Source organism: Pelobates fuscus, chromosome 5 (genome assembly GCF_036172605.1).
Source record: "Pelobates fuscus isolate aPelFus1 chromosome 5, aPelFus1.pri, whole genome shotgun sequence".
In the NCBI taxonomy this organism is placed as follows: Eukaryota; Metazoa; Chordata; class Amphibia; order Anura; family Pelobatidae; genus Pelobates; species Pelobates fuscus.
This window is the reverse complement of record NC_086321.1, coordinates 86816319-86829156: the sequence shown is the minus strand read 5'-3', so window position 1 is coordinate 86829156 and position 12838 is coordinate 86816319. Positions and strand designations below refer to the sequence as shown.

General features: G+C 55.2%; 1 protein-coding gene and 12 non-coding genes across 14 annotated transcripts in view; all 13 read left to right on the top strand.

Annotated features, from left to right (window-relative positions):
- The window catches only part of SLC38A9 (solute carrier family 38 member 9), a 325631-nt gene that overhangs the window by 258393 nt on the left and 54400 nt on the right, over positions 1-12838 (top strand). The gene's annotated exons all lie outside the window — the stretch shown is intronic.
- Positions 821-984, top strand: LOC134612935 (U1 spliceosomal RNA). Its single transcript, XR_010090970.1, has one exon. It is a non-coding gene; the product is annotated as a U1 spliceosomal RNA (small nuclear RNA).
- LOC134613054 (U1 spliceosomal RNA) lies at positions 1753-1916 on the top strand. Its single transcript, XR_010091084.1, has one exon. It is a non-coding gene; the product is annotated as a U1 spliceosomal RNA (small nuclear RNA).
- On the top strand, positions 2995-3158 carry LOC134612934 (U1 spliceosomal RNA). The gene has a single exon (XR_010090969.1). It is a non-coding gene; the product is annotated as a U1 spliceosomal RNA (small nuclear RNA).
- Positions 3921-4084, top strand: LOC134613053 (U1 spliceosomal RNA). The gene has a single exon (XR_010091083.1). It is a non-coding gene; the product is annotated as a U1 spliceosomal RNA (small nuclear RNA).
- LOC134612932 (U1 spliceosomal RNA) lies at positions 5163-5326 on the top strand. The gene has a single exon (XR_010090968.1). It is a non-coding gene; the product is annotated as a U1 spliceosomal RNA (small nuclear RNA).
- Positions 6090-6253, top strand: LOC134613051 (U1 spliceosomal RNA). Its single transcript, XR_010091082.1, has one exon. It is a non-coding gene; the product is annotated as a U1 spliceosomal RNA (small nuclear RNA).
- On the top strand, positions 7331-7494 carry LOC134612931 (U1 spliceosomal RNA). Its single transcript, XR_010090967.1, has one exon. It is a non-coding gene; the product is annotated as a U1 spliceosomal RNA (small nuclear RNA).
- On the top strand, positions 8258-8421 carry LOC134613050 (U1 spliceosomal RNA). The gene has a single exon (XR_010091081.1). It is a non-coding gene; the product is annotated as a U1 spliceosomal RNA (small nuclear RNA).
- Positions 9500-9663, top strand: LOC134612930 (U1 spliceosomal RNA). Its single transcript, XR_010090966.1, has one exon. It is a non-coding gene; the product is annotated as a U1 spliceosomal RNA (small nuclear RNA).
- Positions 10427-10590, top strand: LOC134613049 (U1 spliceosomal RNA). The gene has a single exon (XR_010091080.1). It is a non-coding gene; the product is annotated as a U1 spliceosomal RNA (small nuclear RNA).
- LOC134612929 (U1 spliceosomal RNA) lies at positions 11663-11826 on the top strand. The gene has a single exon (XR_010090965.1). It is a non-coding gene; the product is annotated as a U1 spliceosomal RNA (small nuclear RNA).
- LOC134613048 (U1 spliceosomal RNA) lies at positions 12590-12753 on the top strand. Its single transcript, XR_010091079.1, has one exon. It is a non-coding gene; the product is annotated as a U1 spliceosomal RNA (small nuclear RNA).

Genomic DNA, 12838 nt, shown 5'->3' with positions numbered 1-12838 from the left:
GCTCTCAAGACAACCAACAGATGGCACTGCAACACAATCACGAGCAGCCCAGCCTTTTGAAAGGTGCCTGGGTTTTTTTGCACAGTCGCCCAGAGCCTCTAGGATGCGCGCGCCACGCAGCGCGCTAGGCGTCCACTCGCGTTGGTTTTTCCGCCCATGCTTTGCCCTGCGCTTTGACGAGACGGGCGCCAGGTTGCGCTGCAGTTGCTGAATAGCTCTCCGAGCCAGTCCAGCACTGGGGGCCGACTTGCCCTTATCATCAGGGATGCAGGCATGAGCAGCAAGGAGGCATTCTCCCACTCTTTCGCCTGGCCCCAGCGCAGCTGAACCGTTTCGCCCTGCTCCCCCGGGCGCACCGGAGGGTGCTGCAAAGTGGGGGGACGCTGGCCCTGCTCTCTTTGCAAACCCCAAGGGCTGCCTGGGAAGGGAAGGTGAGGGGGGAAGGGCCCTTGCTTAGCAGCTGCTGTTGCTCTGTAGCCACTGGGAGCAAACTGGCACTTGCATTCTCATGCAGACGAGACTAGCATTTCTCGTGGAAGCAAAGCGGGCTCTTGACTGAAAGCCTGGATAGATGTGGTCATCGTATGCAAATAAGGTTTGCTGCAAAGTACCCTGGGAGTGCACCCACTCGGCACGCGTGTGAGGGTTGCAGCTCTTCACGCGTGGAAAGCCTGGGCTCTTGACGGCAAGGCTTGAATTCGGGAGCTGCCTTTCTGGGTGCCTGTTTTGTCAGGAGAGACGAGTGGTACAGGAGGGAATGCTCCTTAAGCTGAAGGGGGGCTTTTGCGAGCTGCGTCCGTGCAGTCGGCCCTTCCAACTCATACTTACCTGGCAGGGGAGATACCATGATCATGAAGGTGGTTCTCCCAGGGCGAGGCTCACCCATTGCACTCCGGGTGTGCTGACCCCTGCGATTTCCCCAAATGCGGGAAACTCGACTGCATAATTTATGGTAGTGGGGGACTGCGTTCGCGCTTTCCCCTGGTCGTGCTTGTTCAAAGATAGATCTCTCTTTGCAAACTTTTCAGTCTCTCCCTCGGGCATTGCCCTGGTGCCTGTTCTTGCCTCCGTGCATCTCTTCTGGGTGCAGAAAGTATATTGTTTCTCTCCCCTGACATTGCAGGCTTCCCTGTTGCCCGCTGGTTTGTTTTGGGGTCTTTTTTTTTTTTTTTTTTTTTTTTGTTGTTGTTGGTTTTTGGGGAAGAGGGTTTGCTTTGGTTTTTGCATTTAAAATACAGAAAGAAAGAAATAAATTAATACATTTTGAAACATTTGTGTCATCGTTACTCTGTAATTACCCTCGTCTATAGCTTCCTTAGCTTAACCCCCATCCATGACCCTCTACAGTCACGATGAAGGGGTTAAAAGGCCTTTTGCTGGCATAGGTGTGTGCAGACTTCACTCCCCGAGCAGAGCATAGGCTGCTGCGATGTGCTTTGATATGCAGACGAGGGAACTGAGCTCTAGAAAACAAAGGTGATTGCGACTGTCTGACTGGGAGAGTGTGGTCATCGTATGCAAATGTTTTTGCTGAAAGGCATCCTGGGAGTTGGCCCATTTTTGCGAAGGCTCCTCTGTCCGGGGCATGTAGGAGTGCAAGGGTGGGGCAGCTGCCGGTTACCCCACCAAGGGAGCAGCCGGCTCGAGGGATGCCTGGTGCCTCAGGGGAGCTGGGTGCTACTGCAGGGCCCGCCTCCCCATGCTCACAGGCGTGTGCCGGCGTAGCGCTTGTGTGCTCTCCCTTCCCAACTCATACTTACCTGGCTGGGGAGATACCATGATCACGAAGGTGGTTCTCCCAGGGCGAGGCTCACCCATTGCACTCCGGGTGTGCTGACCTCTGCGATTTCCCCAAATGCGGGAAACTCGACTGCATAATTTATGGTAGTGGGGGACTGCGTTCGCGCTATCCCCTGATTTGTGCTGGTTTAAAGATAGATGGAGAGCGTGGGGGCACTGGTGAAAAGGCTGCATGGCAGTCTGCTGGTTGGTCGCTCGCTGCAGCTTTTCCTGCGACCCCCCCCAAACATTTCTCGCCTCCTGCTTGTTTTGCTCTGCGCTCGGGCCCAATCGCCCCGTGGCTGGCACCGCAAACGCTCTCTCGCCACCTTTTTACTGTTTCTTGACGTTTCTCTGCTCCACTTCTTTGCAAAACACCCTTTCCTTGCTATGCCGCTCTCAAGACAACCAACAGATGGCACTGCAACACAATCACGAGCAGCCCAGCCTTTTGAAAGGTGCCTGGGTTTTTTTGCACAGTCGCCCAGAGCCTCTAGGATGCGCGCGCCACGCAGCGCGCTAGGCGTCCACTCGCGTTGGTTTTTCCGCCCATGCTTTGCCCTGCGCTTTGACGAGACGGGCGCCAGGTTGCGCTGCAGTTGCTGAATAGCTCTCCGAGCCAGTCCAGCACTGGGGGCCGACTTGCCCTTATCATCAGGGATGCAGGCATGAGCAGCAAGGAGGCATTCTCCCACTCTTTCGCCTGGCCCCAGCGCAGCTGAACCGATTCGCCCTGCTCCCCCGGGCGCACCGGAGGGTGCTGCAAAGTGGGGGGACGCTGGCCCTGCTCTCTTTGCAAACCCCAAGGGCTGCCTGGGAAGGGAAGGTGAGGGGGGAAGGGCCCTTGCTTAGCAGCTGCTGTTGCTCTGTAGCCACTGGGAGCAAACTGGCACTTGCATTCTCATGCAGACGAGACTAGCATTTCTCGTGGAAGCAAAGCGGGCTCTTGACTGAAAGCCTGGATAGATGTGGTCATCGTATGCAAATAAGGTTTGCTGCAAAGTACCCTGGGAGTGCACCCACTCGGCACGCGTGTGAGGGTTGCAGCTCTTCACGCGTGGAAAGCCTGGGCTCTTGACGGCAAGGCTTGAATTCGGGAGCTGCCTTTCTGGGTGCCTGTTTTGTCAGGAGAGACGAGTGGTACAGGAGGGAATGCTCCTTAAGCTGAAGGGGGGCTTTTGCGAGCTGCGTCCGTGCAGTCGGCCCTTCCAACTCATACTTACCTGGCAGGGGAGATACCATGATCATGAAGGTGGTTCTCCCAGGGCGAGGCTCACCCATTGCACTCCGGGTGTGCTGACCCCTGCGATTTCCCCAAATGCGGGAAACTCGACTGCATAATTTATGGTAGTGGGGGACTGCGTTCGCGCTTTCCCCTGGTCGTGCTTGTTCAAAGATAGATCTCTCTTTGCAAACTTTTCAGTCTCTCCCTCGGGCATTGCCCTGGTGCCTGTTCTTGCCTCCGTGCATCTCTTCTGGGTGCAGAAAGTATATTGTTTCTCTCCCCTGACATTGCAGGCTTCCCTGTTGCCCGCTGGTTTGTTTTGGGGTCTTTTTTTTTTTTTTTTTTGTTGTTGTTGGTTTTTGGGGAAGAGGGTTTGCTTTGGTTTTTGCATTTAAAATACAGAAAGAAAGAAATAAATTAATACATTTTGAAACATTTGTGTCATCGTTACTCTGTAATTACCCTCGTCTATAGCTTCCTTAGCTTAACCCCCATCCATGACCCTCTACAGTCACGATGAAGGGGTTAAAAGGCCTTTTGCTGGCATAGGTGTGTGCAGACTTCACTCCCCGAGCAGAGCATAGGCTGCTGCGATGTGCTTTGATATGCAGACGAGGGAACTGAGCTCTAGAAAACAAAGGTGATTGCGACTGTCTGACTGGGAGAGTGTGGTCATCGTATGCAAATGTTTTTGCTGAAAGGCATCCTGGGAGTTGGCCCATTTTTGCGAAGGCTCCTCTGTCCGGGGCATGTAGGAGTGCAAGGGTGGGGCAGCTGCCGGTTACCCCACCAAGGGAGCAGCCGGCTCGAGGGATGCCTGGTGCCTCAGGGGAGCTGGGTGCTACTGCAGGGCCCGCCTCCCCATGCTCACAGGCGTGTGCCGGCGTAGCGCTTGTGTGCTCTCCCTTCCCAACTCATACTTACCTGGCTGGGGAGATACCATGATCACGAAGGTGGTTCTCCCAGGGCGAGGCTCACCCATTGCACTCCGGGTGTGCTGACCTCTGCGATTTCCCCAAATGCGGGAAACTCGACTGCATAATTTATGGTAGTGGGGGACTGCGTTCGCGCTATCCCCTGATTTGTGCTGGTTTAAAGATAGATGGAGAGCGTGGGGGCACTGGTGAAAAGGCTGCATGGCAGTCTGCTGGTTGGTCGCTCGCTGCAGCTTTTCCTGCGACCCCCCCCAAACATTTCTCGCCTCCTGCTTGTTTTGCTCTGCGCTCGGGCCCAATCGCCCCGTGGCTGGCACCGCAAACGCTCTCTCGCCACCTTTTTACTGTTTCTTGACGTTTCTCTGCTCCACTTCTTTGCAAAACACCCTTTCCTTGCTATGCCGCTCTCAAGACAACCAACAGATGGCACTGCAACACAATCACGAGCAGCCCAGCCTTTTGAAAGGTGCCTGGGTTTTTTTGCACAGTCGCCCAGAGCCTCTAGGATGCGCGCGCCACGCAGCGCGCTAGGCGTCCACTCGCGTTGGTTTTTCCGCCCATGCTTTGCCCTGCGCTTTGACGAGACGGGCGCCAGGTTGCGCTGCAGTTGCTGAATAGCTCTCCGAGCCAGTCCAGCACTGGGGGCCGACTTGCCCTTATCATCAGGGATGCAGGCATGAGCAGCAAGGAGGCATTCTCCCACTCTTTCGCCTGGCCCCAGCGCAGCTGAACCGTTTCGCCCTGCTCCCCCGGGCGCACCGGAGGGTGCTGCAAAGTGGGGGGACGCTGGCCCTGCTCTCTTTGCAAACCCCAAGGGCTGCCTGGGAAGGGAAGGTGAGGGGGGAAGGGCCCTTGCTTAGCAGCTGCTGTTGCTCTGTAGCCACTGGGAGCAAACTGGCACTTGCATTCTCATGCAGACGAGACTAGCATTTCTCGTGGAAGCAAAGCGGGCTCTTGACTGAAAGCCTGGATAGATGTGGTCATCGTATGCAAATAAGGTTTGCTGCAAAGTACCCTGGGAGTGCACCCACTCGGCACGCGTGTGAGGGTTGCAGCTCTTCACGCGTGGAAAGCCTGGGCTCTTGACGGCAAGGCTTGAATTCGGGAGCTGCCTTTCTGGGTGCCTGTTTTGTCAGGAGAGACGAGTGGTACAGGAGGGAATGCTCCTTAAGCTGAAGGGGGGCTTTTGCGAGCTGCGTCCGTGCAGTCGGCCCTTCCAACTCATACTTACCTGGCAGGGGAGATACCATGATCATGAAGGTGGTTCTCCCAGGGCGAGGCTCACCCATTGCACTCCGGGTGTGCTGACCCCTGCGATTTCCCCAAATGCGGGAAACTCGACTGCATAATTTATGGTAGTGGGGGACTGCGTTCGCGCTTTCCCCTGGTCGTGCTTGTTCAAAGATAGATCTCTCTTTGCAAACTTTTCAGTCTCTCCCTCGGGCATTGCCCTGGTGCCTGTTCTTGCCTCCGTGCATCTCTTCTGGGTGCAGAAAGTATATTGTTCCTCTCCCCTGACATTGCAGGCTTCCCTGTTGCCCGCTGGTTTGTTTTGGGGTCTTTTTTTTTTTTGTTGTTGTTGTTGGTTTTTGGGGAAGAGGGTTTGCTTTGGTTTTTGCATTTAAAATACATAAAGAAAGAAAGAAATAAATTAATACATTTTGAAACATTTGTGTCATCGTTACTCTGTAATTACCCTCGTCTATAGCTTCCTTAGCTTAACCCCCATCCATGACCCTCTACAGTCACGATGAAGGGGTTAAAAGGCCTTTTGCTGGCATAGGTGTGTGCAGACTTCACTCCCCGAGCAGAGCATAGGCTGCTGCGATGTGCTTTGATATGCAGACGAGGGAACTGAGCTCTAGAAAACAAAGGTGATTGCGACTGTCTGACTGGGAGAGTGTGGTCATCGTATGCAAATGTTTTTGCTGAAAGGCATCCTGGGAGTTGGCCCATTTTTGCGAAGGCTCCTCTGTCCGGGGCATGTAGGAGTGCAAGGGTGGGGCAGCTGCCGGTTACCCCACCAAGGGAGCAGCCGGCTCGAGGGATGCCTGGTGCCTCAGGGGAGCTGGGTGCTACTGCAGGGCCCGCCTCCCCATGCTCACAGGCGTGTGCCGGCGTAGCGCTTGTGTGCTCTCCCTTCCCAACTCATACTTACCTGGCTGGGGAGATACCATGATCACGAAGGTGGTTCTCCCAGGGCGAGGCTCACCCATTGCACTCCGGGTGTGCTGACCTCTGCGATTTCCCCAAATGCGGGAAACTCGACTGCATAATTTATGGTAGTGGGGGACTGCGTTCGCGCTATCCCCTGATTTGTGCTGGTTTAAAGATAGATGGAGAGCGTGGGGGCACTGGTGAAAAGGCTGCATGGCAGTCTGCTGGTTGGTCGCTCGCTGCAGCTTTTCCTGCGACCCCCCCAAACATTTCTCGCCTCCTGCTTGTTTTGCTCTGCGCTCGGGCCCAATCGCCCCGTGGCTGGCACCGCAAACGCTCTCTCGCCACCTTTTTACTGTTTCTGGACGTTTCTCTGCTCCACTTCTTTGCAAAACACCCTTTCCTTGCTATGCCGCTCTCAAGACAACCAACAGATGGCACTGCAACACAATCACGAGCAGCCCAGCCTTTTGAAAGGTGCCTGGGTTTTTTTGCACAGTCGCCCAGAGCCTCTAGGATGCGCGCGCCACGCAGTGCGCTAGGCGTCCACTCGCGTTGGTTTTTCCGCCCATGCTTTGCCCTGCGCTTTGACGAGACGGGCGCCAGGTTGCGCTGCAGTTGCTGAATAGCTCTCCGAGCCAGTCCAGCACTGGGGGCCGACTTGCCCTTATCATCAGGGATGCAGGCATGAGCAGCAAGGAGGCATTCTCCCACTCTTTCGCCTGGCCCCAGCGCAGCTGAACCGATTCGCCCTGCTCCCCCGGGCGCACCGGAGGGTGCTGCAAAGTGGGGGGACGCTGGCCCTGCTCTCTTTGCAAACCCCAAGGGCTGCCTGGGAAGGGAAGGTGAGGGGGGAAGGGCCCTTGCTTAGCAGCTGCTGTTGCTCTGTAGCCACTGGGAGCAAACTGGCACTTGCATTCTCATGCAGACGAGACTAGCATTTCTCGTGGAAGCAAAGCGGGCTCTTGACTGAAAGCCTGGATAGATGTGGTCATCGTATGCAAATAAGGTTTGCTGCAAAGTACCCTGGGAGTGCACCCACTCGGCACGCGTGTGAGGGTTGCAGCTCTTCACGCGTGGAAAGCCTGGGCTCTTGACGGCAAGGCTTGAATTCGGGAGCTGCCTTTCTGGGTGCCTGTTTTGTCAGGAGAGACGAGTGGTACAGGAGGGAATGCTCCTTAAGCTGAAGGGGGGCTTTTGCGAGCTGCGTCCGTGCAGTCGGCCCTTCCAACTCATACTTACCTGGCAGGGGAGATACCATGATCATGAAGGTGGTTCTCCCAGGGCGAGGCTCACCCATTGCACTCCGGGTGTGCTGACCCCTGCGATTTCCCCAAATGCGGGAAACTCGACTGCATAATTTATGGTAGTGGGGGACTGCGTTCGCGCTTTCCCCTGGTCGTGCTTGTTCAAAGATAGATCTCTCTTTGCAAACTTTTCAGTCTCTCCCTCGGGCATTGCCCTGGTGCCTGTTCTTGCCTCCGTGCATCTCTTCTGGGTGCAGAAAGTATATTGTTCCTCTCCCCTGACATTGCAGGCTTCCCTGTTGCCCGCTGGTTTGTTTTGGGGTCTTTTTTTTTTTTGTTGTTGTTGTTGGTTTTTGGGGAAGAGGGTTTGCTTTGGTTTTTGCATTTAAAATACATAAAGAAAGAAAGAAATAAATTAATACATTTTGAAACATTTGTGTCATCGTTACTCTGTAATTACCCTCGTCTATAGCTTCCTTAGCTTAACCCCCATCCATGACCCTCTACAGTCACGATGAAGGGGTTAAAAGGCCTTTTGCTGGCATAGGTGTGTGCAGACTTCACTCCCCGAGCAGAGTATAGGCTGCTGCGATGTGCTTTGATATGCAGACGAGGGAACTGAGCTCTAGAAAACAAAGGTGATTGCGACTGTCTGACTGGGAGAGTGTGGTCATCGTATGCAAATGTTTTTGCTGAAAGGCATCCTGGGAGTTGGCCCATTTTTGCGAAGGCTCCTCTGTCCGGGGCATGTAGGAGTGCAAGGGTGGGGCAGCTGCCGGTTACCCCACCAAGGGAGCAGCCGGCTCGAGGGATGCCTGGTGCCTCAGGGGAGCTGGGTGCTACTGCAGGGCCCGCCTCCCCATGCTCACAGGCGTGTGCCGGCGTAGCGCTTGTGTGCTCTCCCTTCCCAACTCATACTTACCTGGCTGGGGAGATACCATGATCACGAAGGTGGTTCTCCCAGGGCGAGGCTCACCCATTGCACTCCGGGTGTGCTGACCTCTGCGATTTCCCCAAATGCGGGAAACTCGACTGCATAATTTATGGTAGTGGGGGACTGCGTTCGCGCTATCCCCTGATTTGTGCTGGTTTAAAGATAGATGGAGAGCGTGGGGGCACTGGTGAAAAGGCTGCATGGCAGTCTGCTGGTTGGTCGCTCGCTGCAGCTTTTCCTGCGACCCCCCCCAAACATTTCTCGCCTCCTGCTTGTTTTGCTCTGCGCTCGGGCCCAATCGCCCCGTGGCTGGCACCGCAAACGCTCTCTCGCCACCTTTTTACTGTTTCTTGACGTTTCTCTGCTCCACTTCTTTGCAAAACACCCTTTCCTTGCTATGCCGCTCTCAAGACAACCAACAGATGGCACTGCAACACAATCACGAGCAGCCCAGCCTTTTGAAAGGTGCCTGGGTTTTTTTGCACAGTCGCCCAGAGCCTCTAGGATGCGCGCGCCACGCAGCGCGCTAGGCGTCCACTCGCGTTGGTTTTTCCGCCCATGCTTTGCCCTGCGCTTTGACGAGACGGGCGCCAGGTTGCGCTGCAGTTGCTGAATAGCTCTCCGAGCCAGTCCAGCACTGGGGGCCGACTTGCCCTTATCATCAGGGATGCAGGCATGAGCAGCAAGGAGGCATTCTCCCACTCTTTCGCCTGGCCCCAGCGCAGCTGAACCGTTTCGCCCTGCTCCCCCGGGCGCACCGGAGGGTGCTGCAAAGTGGGGGGACGCTGGCCCTGCTCTCTTTGCAAACCCCAAGGGCTGCCTGGGAAGGGAAGGTGAGGGGGGAAGGGCCCTTGCTTAGCAGCTGCTGTTGCTCTGTAGCCACTGGGAGCAAACTGGCACTTGCATTCTCATGCAGACGAGACTAGCATTTCTCGTGGAAGCAAAGCGGGCTCTTGACTGAAAGCCTGGATAGATGTGGTCATCGTATGCAAATAAGGTTTGCTGCAAAGTACCCTGGGAGTGCACCCACTCGGCACGCGTGTGAGGGTTGCAGCTCTTCACGCGTGGAAAGCCTGGGCTCTTGACGGCAAGGCTTGAATTCGGGAGCTGCCTTTCTGGGTGCCTGTTTTGTCAGGAGAGACGAGTGGTACAGGAGGGAATGCTCCTTAAGCTGAAGGGGGGCTTTTGCGAGCTGCGTCCGTGCAGTCGGCCCTTCCAACTCATACTTACCTGGCAGGGGAGATACCATGATCATGAAGGTGGTTCTCCCAGGGCGAGGCTCACCCATTGCACTCCGGGTGTGCTGACCCCTGCGATTTCCCCAAATGCGGGAAACTCGACTGCATAATTTATGGTAGTGGGGGACTGCGTTCGCGCTTTCCCCTGGTCGTGCTTGTTCAAAGATAGATCTCTCTTTGCAAACTTTTCAGTCTCTCCCTCGGGCATTGCCCTGGTGCCTGTTCTTGCCTCCGTGCATCTCTTCTGGGTGCAGAAAGTATATTGTTCCTCTCCCCTGACATTGCAGGCTTCCCTGTTGCCCGCTGGTTTGTTTTGGGGTCTTTTTTTTTTTTGTTGTTGTTGTTGGTTTTTGGGGAAGAGGGTTTGCTTTGGTTTTTGCATTTAAAATACATAAAGAAAGAAAGAAATAAATTAATACATTTTGAAACATTTGTGTCATCGTTACTCTGTAATTACCCTCGTCTATAGCTTCCTTAGCTTAACCCCCATCCATGACCCTCTACAGTCACGATGAAGGGGTTAAAAGGCCTTTTGCTGGCATAGGTGTGTGCAGACTTCACTCCCCGAGCAGAGCATAGGCTGCTGCGATGTGCTTTGATATGCAGACGAGGGAACTGAGCTCTAGAAAACAAAGGTGATTGCGACTGTCTGACTGGGAGAGTGTGGTCATCGTATGCAAATGTTTTTGCTGAAAGGCATCCTGGGAGTTGGCCCATTTTTGCGAAGGCTCCTCTGTCCGGGGCATGTAGGAGTGCAAGGGTGGGGCAGCTGCCGGTTACCCCACCAAGGGAGCAGCCGGCTCGAGGGATGCCTGGTGCCTCAGGGGAGCTGGGTGCTACTGCAGGGCCCGCCTCCCCATGCTCACAGGCGTGTGCCGGCGTAGCGCTTGTGTGCTCTCCCTTCCCAACTCATACTTACCTGGCTGGGGAGATACCATGATCACGAAGGTGGTTCTCCCAGGGCGAGGCTCACCCATTGCACTCCGGGTGTGCTGACCTCTGCGATTTCCCCAAATGCGGGAAACTCGACTGCATAATTTATGGTAGTGGGGGACTGCGTTCGCGCTATCCCCTGATTTGTGCTGGTTTAAAGATAGATGGAGAGCGTGGGGGCACTGGTGAAAAGGCTGCATGGCAGTCTGCTGGTTGGTCGCTCGCTGCAGCTTTTCCTGCGACCCCCCCAAACATTTCTCGCCTCCTGCTTGTTTTGCTCTGCGCTCGGGCCCAATCGCCCCGTGGCTGGCACCGCAAACGCTCTCTCGCCACCTTTTTACTGTTTCTGGACGTTTCTCTGCTCCACTTCTTTGCAAAACACCCTTTCCTTGCTATGCCGCTCTCAAGACAACCAACAGATGGCACTGCAACACAATCACGAGCAGCCCAGCCTTTTGAAAGGTGCCTGGGTTTTTTTGCACAGTCGCCCAGAGCCTCTAGGATGCGCGCGCCGTGCGCTAGGCGTCCACTCGCGTTGGTTTTTCCGCCCATGCTTTGCCCTGCGCTTTGACGAGACGGGCGCCAGGTTGCGCTGCAGTTGCTGAATAGCTCTCCGAGCCAGTCCAGCACTGGGGGCCGACTTGCCCTTATCATCAGGGATGCAGGCATGAGCAGCAAGGAGGCATTCTCCCACTCTTTCGCCTGGCCCCAGCGCAGCTGAACCGATTCGCCCTGCTCCCCCGGGCGCACCGGAGGGTGCTGCAAAGTGGGGGGACGCTGGCCCTGCTCTCTTTGCAAACCCCAAGGGCTGCCTGGGAAGGGAAGGTGAGGGGGGAAGGGCCCTTGCTTAGCAGCTGCTGTTGCTCTGTAGCCACTGGGAGCAAACTGGCACTTGCATTCTCATGCAGACGAGACTAGCATTTCTCGTGGAAGCAAAGCGGGCTCTTGACTGAAAGCCTGGATAGATGTGGTCATCGTATGCAAATAAGGTTTGCTGCAAAGTACCCTGGGAGTGCACCCACTCGGCACGCGTGTGAGGGTTGCAGCTCTTCACGCGTGGAAAGCCTGGGCTCTTGACGGCAAGGCTTGAATTCGGGAGCTGCCTTTCTGGGTGCCTGTTTTGTCAGGAGAGACGAGTGGTACAGGAGGGAATGCTCCTTAAGCTGAAGGGGGGCTTTTGCGAGCTGCGTCCGTGCAGTCGGCCCTTCCAACTCATACTTACCTGGCAGGGGAGATACCATGATCATGAAGGTGGTTCTCCCAGGGCGAGGCTCACCCATTGCACTCCGGGTGTGCTGACCCCTGCGATTTCCCCAAATGCGGGAAACTCGACTGCATAATTTATGGTAGTGGGGGACTGCGTTCGCGCTTTCCCCTGGTCGTGCTTGTTCAAAGATAGATCTCTCTTTGCAAACTTTTCAGTCTCTCCCTCGGGCATTGCCCTGGTGCCTGTTCTTGCCTCCGTGCATCTCTTCTGGGTGCAGAAAGTATATTGTTCCTCTCCCCTGACATTGCAGGCTTCCCTGTTGCCCGCTGGTTTGTTTTGGGGTCTTTTTTTTTTTTGTTGTTGTTGTTGGTTTTTGGGGAAGAGGGTTTGCTTTGGTTTTTGCATTTAAAATACATAAAGAAAGAAAGAAATAAATTAATACATTTTGAAACATTTGTGTCATCGTTACTCTGTAATTACCCTCGTCTATAGCTTCCTTAGCTTAACCCCCATCCATGACCCTCTACAGTCACGATGAAGGGGTTAAAAGGCCTTTTGCTGGCATAGGTGTGTGCAGACTTCACTCCCCGAGCAGAGCATAGGCTGCTGCGATGTGCTTTGATATGCAGACGAGGGAACTGAGCTCTAGAAAACAAAGGTGATTGCGACTGTCTGACTGGGAGAGTGTGGTCATCGTATGCAAATGTTTTTGCTGAAAGGCATCCTGGGAGTTGGCCCATTTTTGCGAAGGCTCCTCTGTCCGGGGCATGTAGGAGTGCAAGGGTGGGGCAGCTGCCGGTTACCCCACCAAGGGAGCAGCCGGCTCGAGGGATGCCTGGTGCCTCAGGGGAGCTGGGTGCTACTGCAGGGCCCGCCTCCCCATGCTCACAGGCGTGTGCCGGCGTAGCGCTTGTGTGCTCTCCCTTCCCAACTCATACTTACCTGGCTGGGGAGATACCATGATCACGAAGGTGGTTCTCCCAGGGCGAGGCTCACCCATTGCACTCCGGGTGTGCTGACCTCTGCGATTTCCCCAAATGCGGGAAACTCGACTGCATAATTTATGGTAGTGGGGGACTGCGTTCGCGCTATCCCCTGATTTGTGCTGGTTTAAAGATAGATGGAGAGCGTGGGGGCACTGGTGAAAAGGCTGCATGGCAGTCTGCTGGTTGGTCGCTCGCTG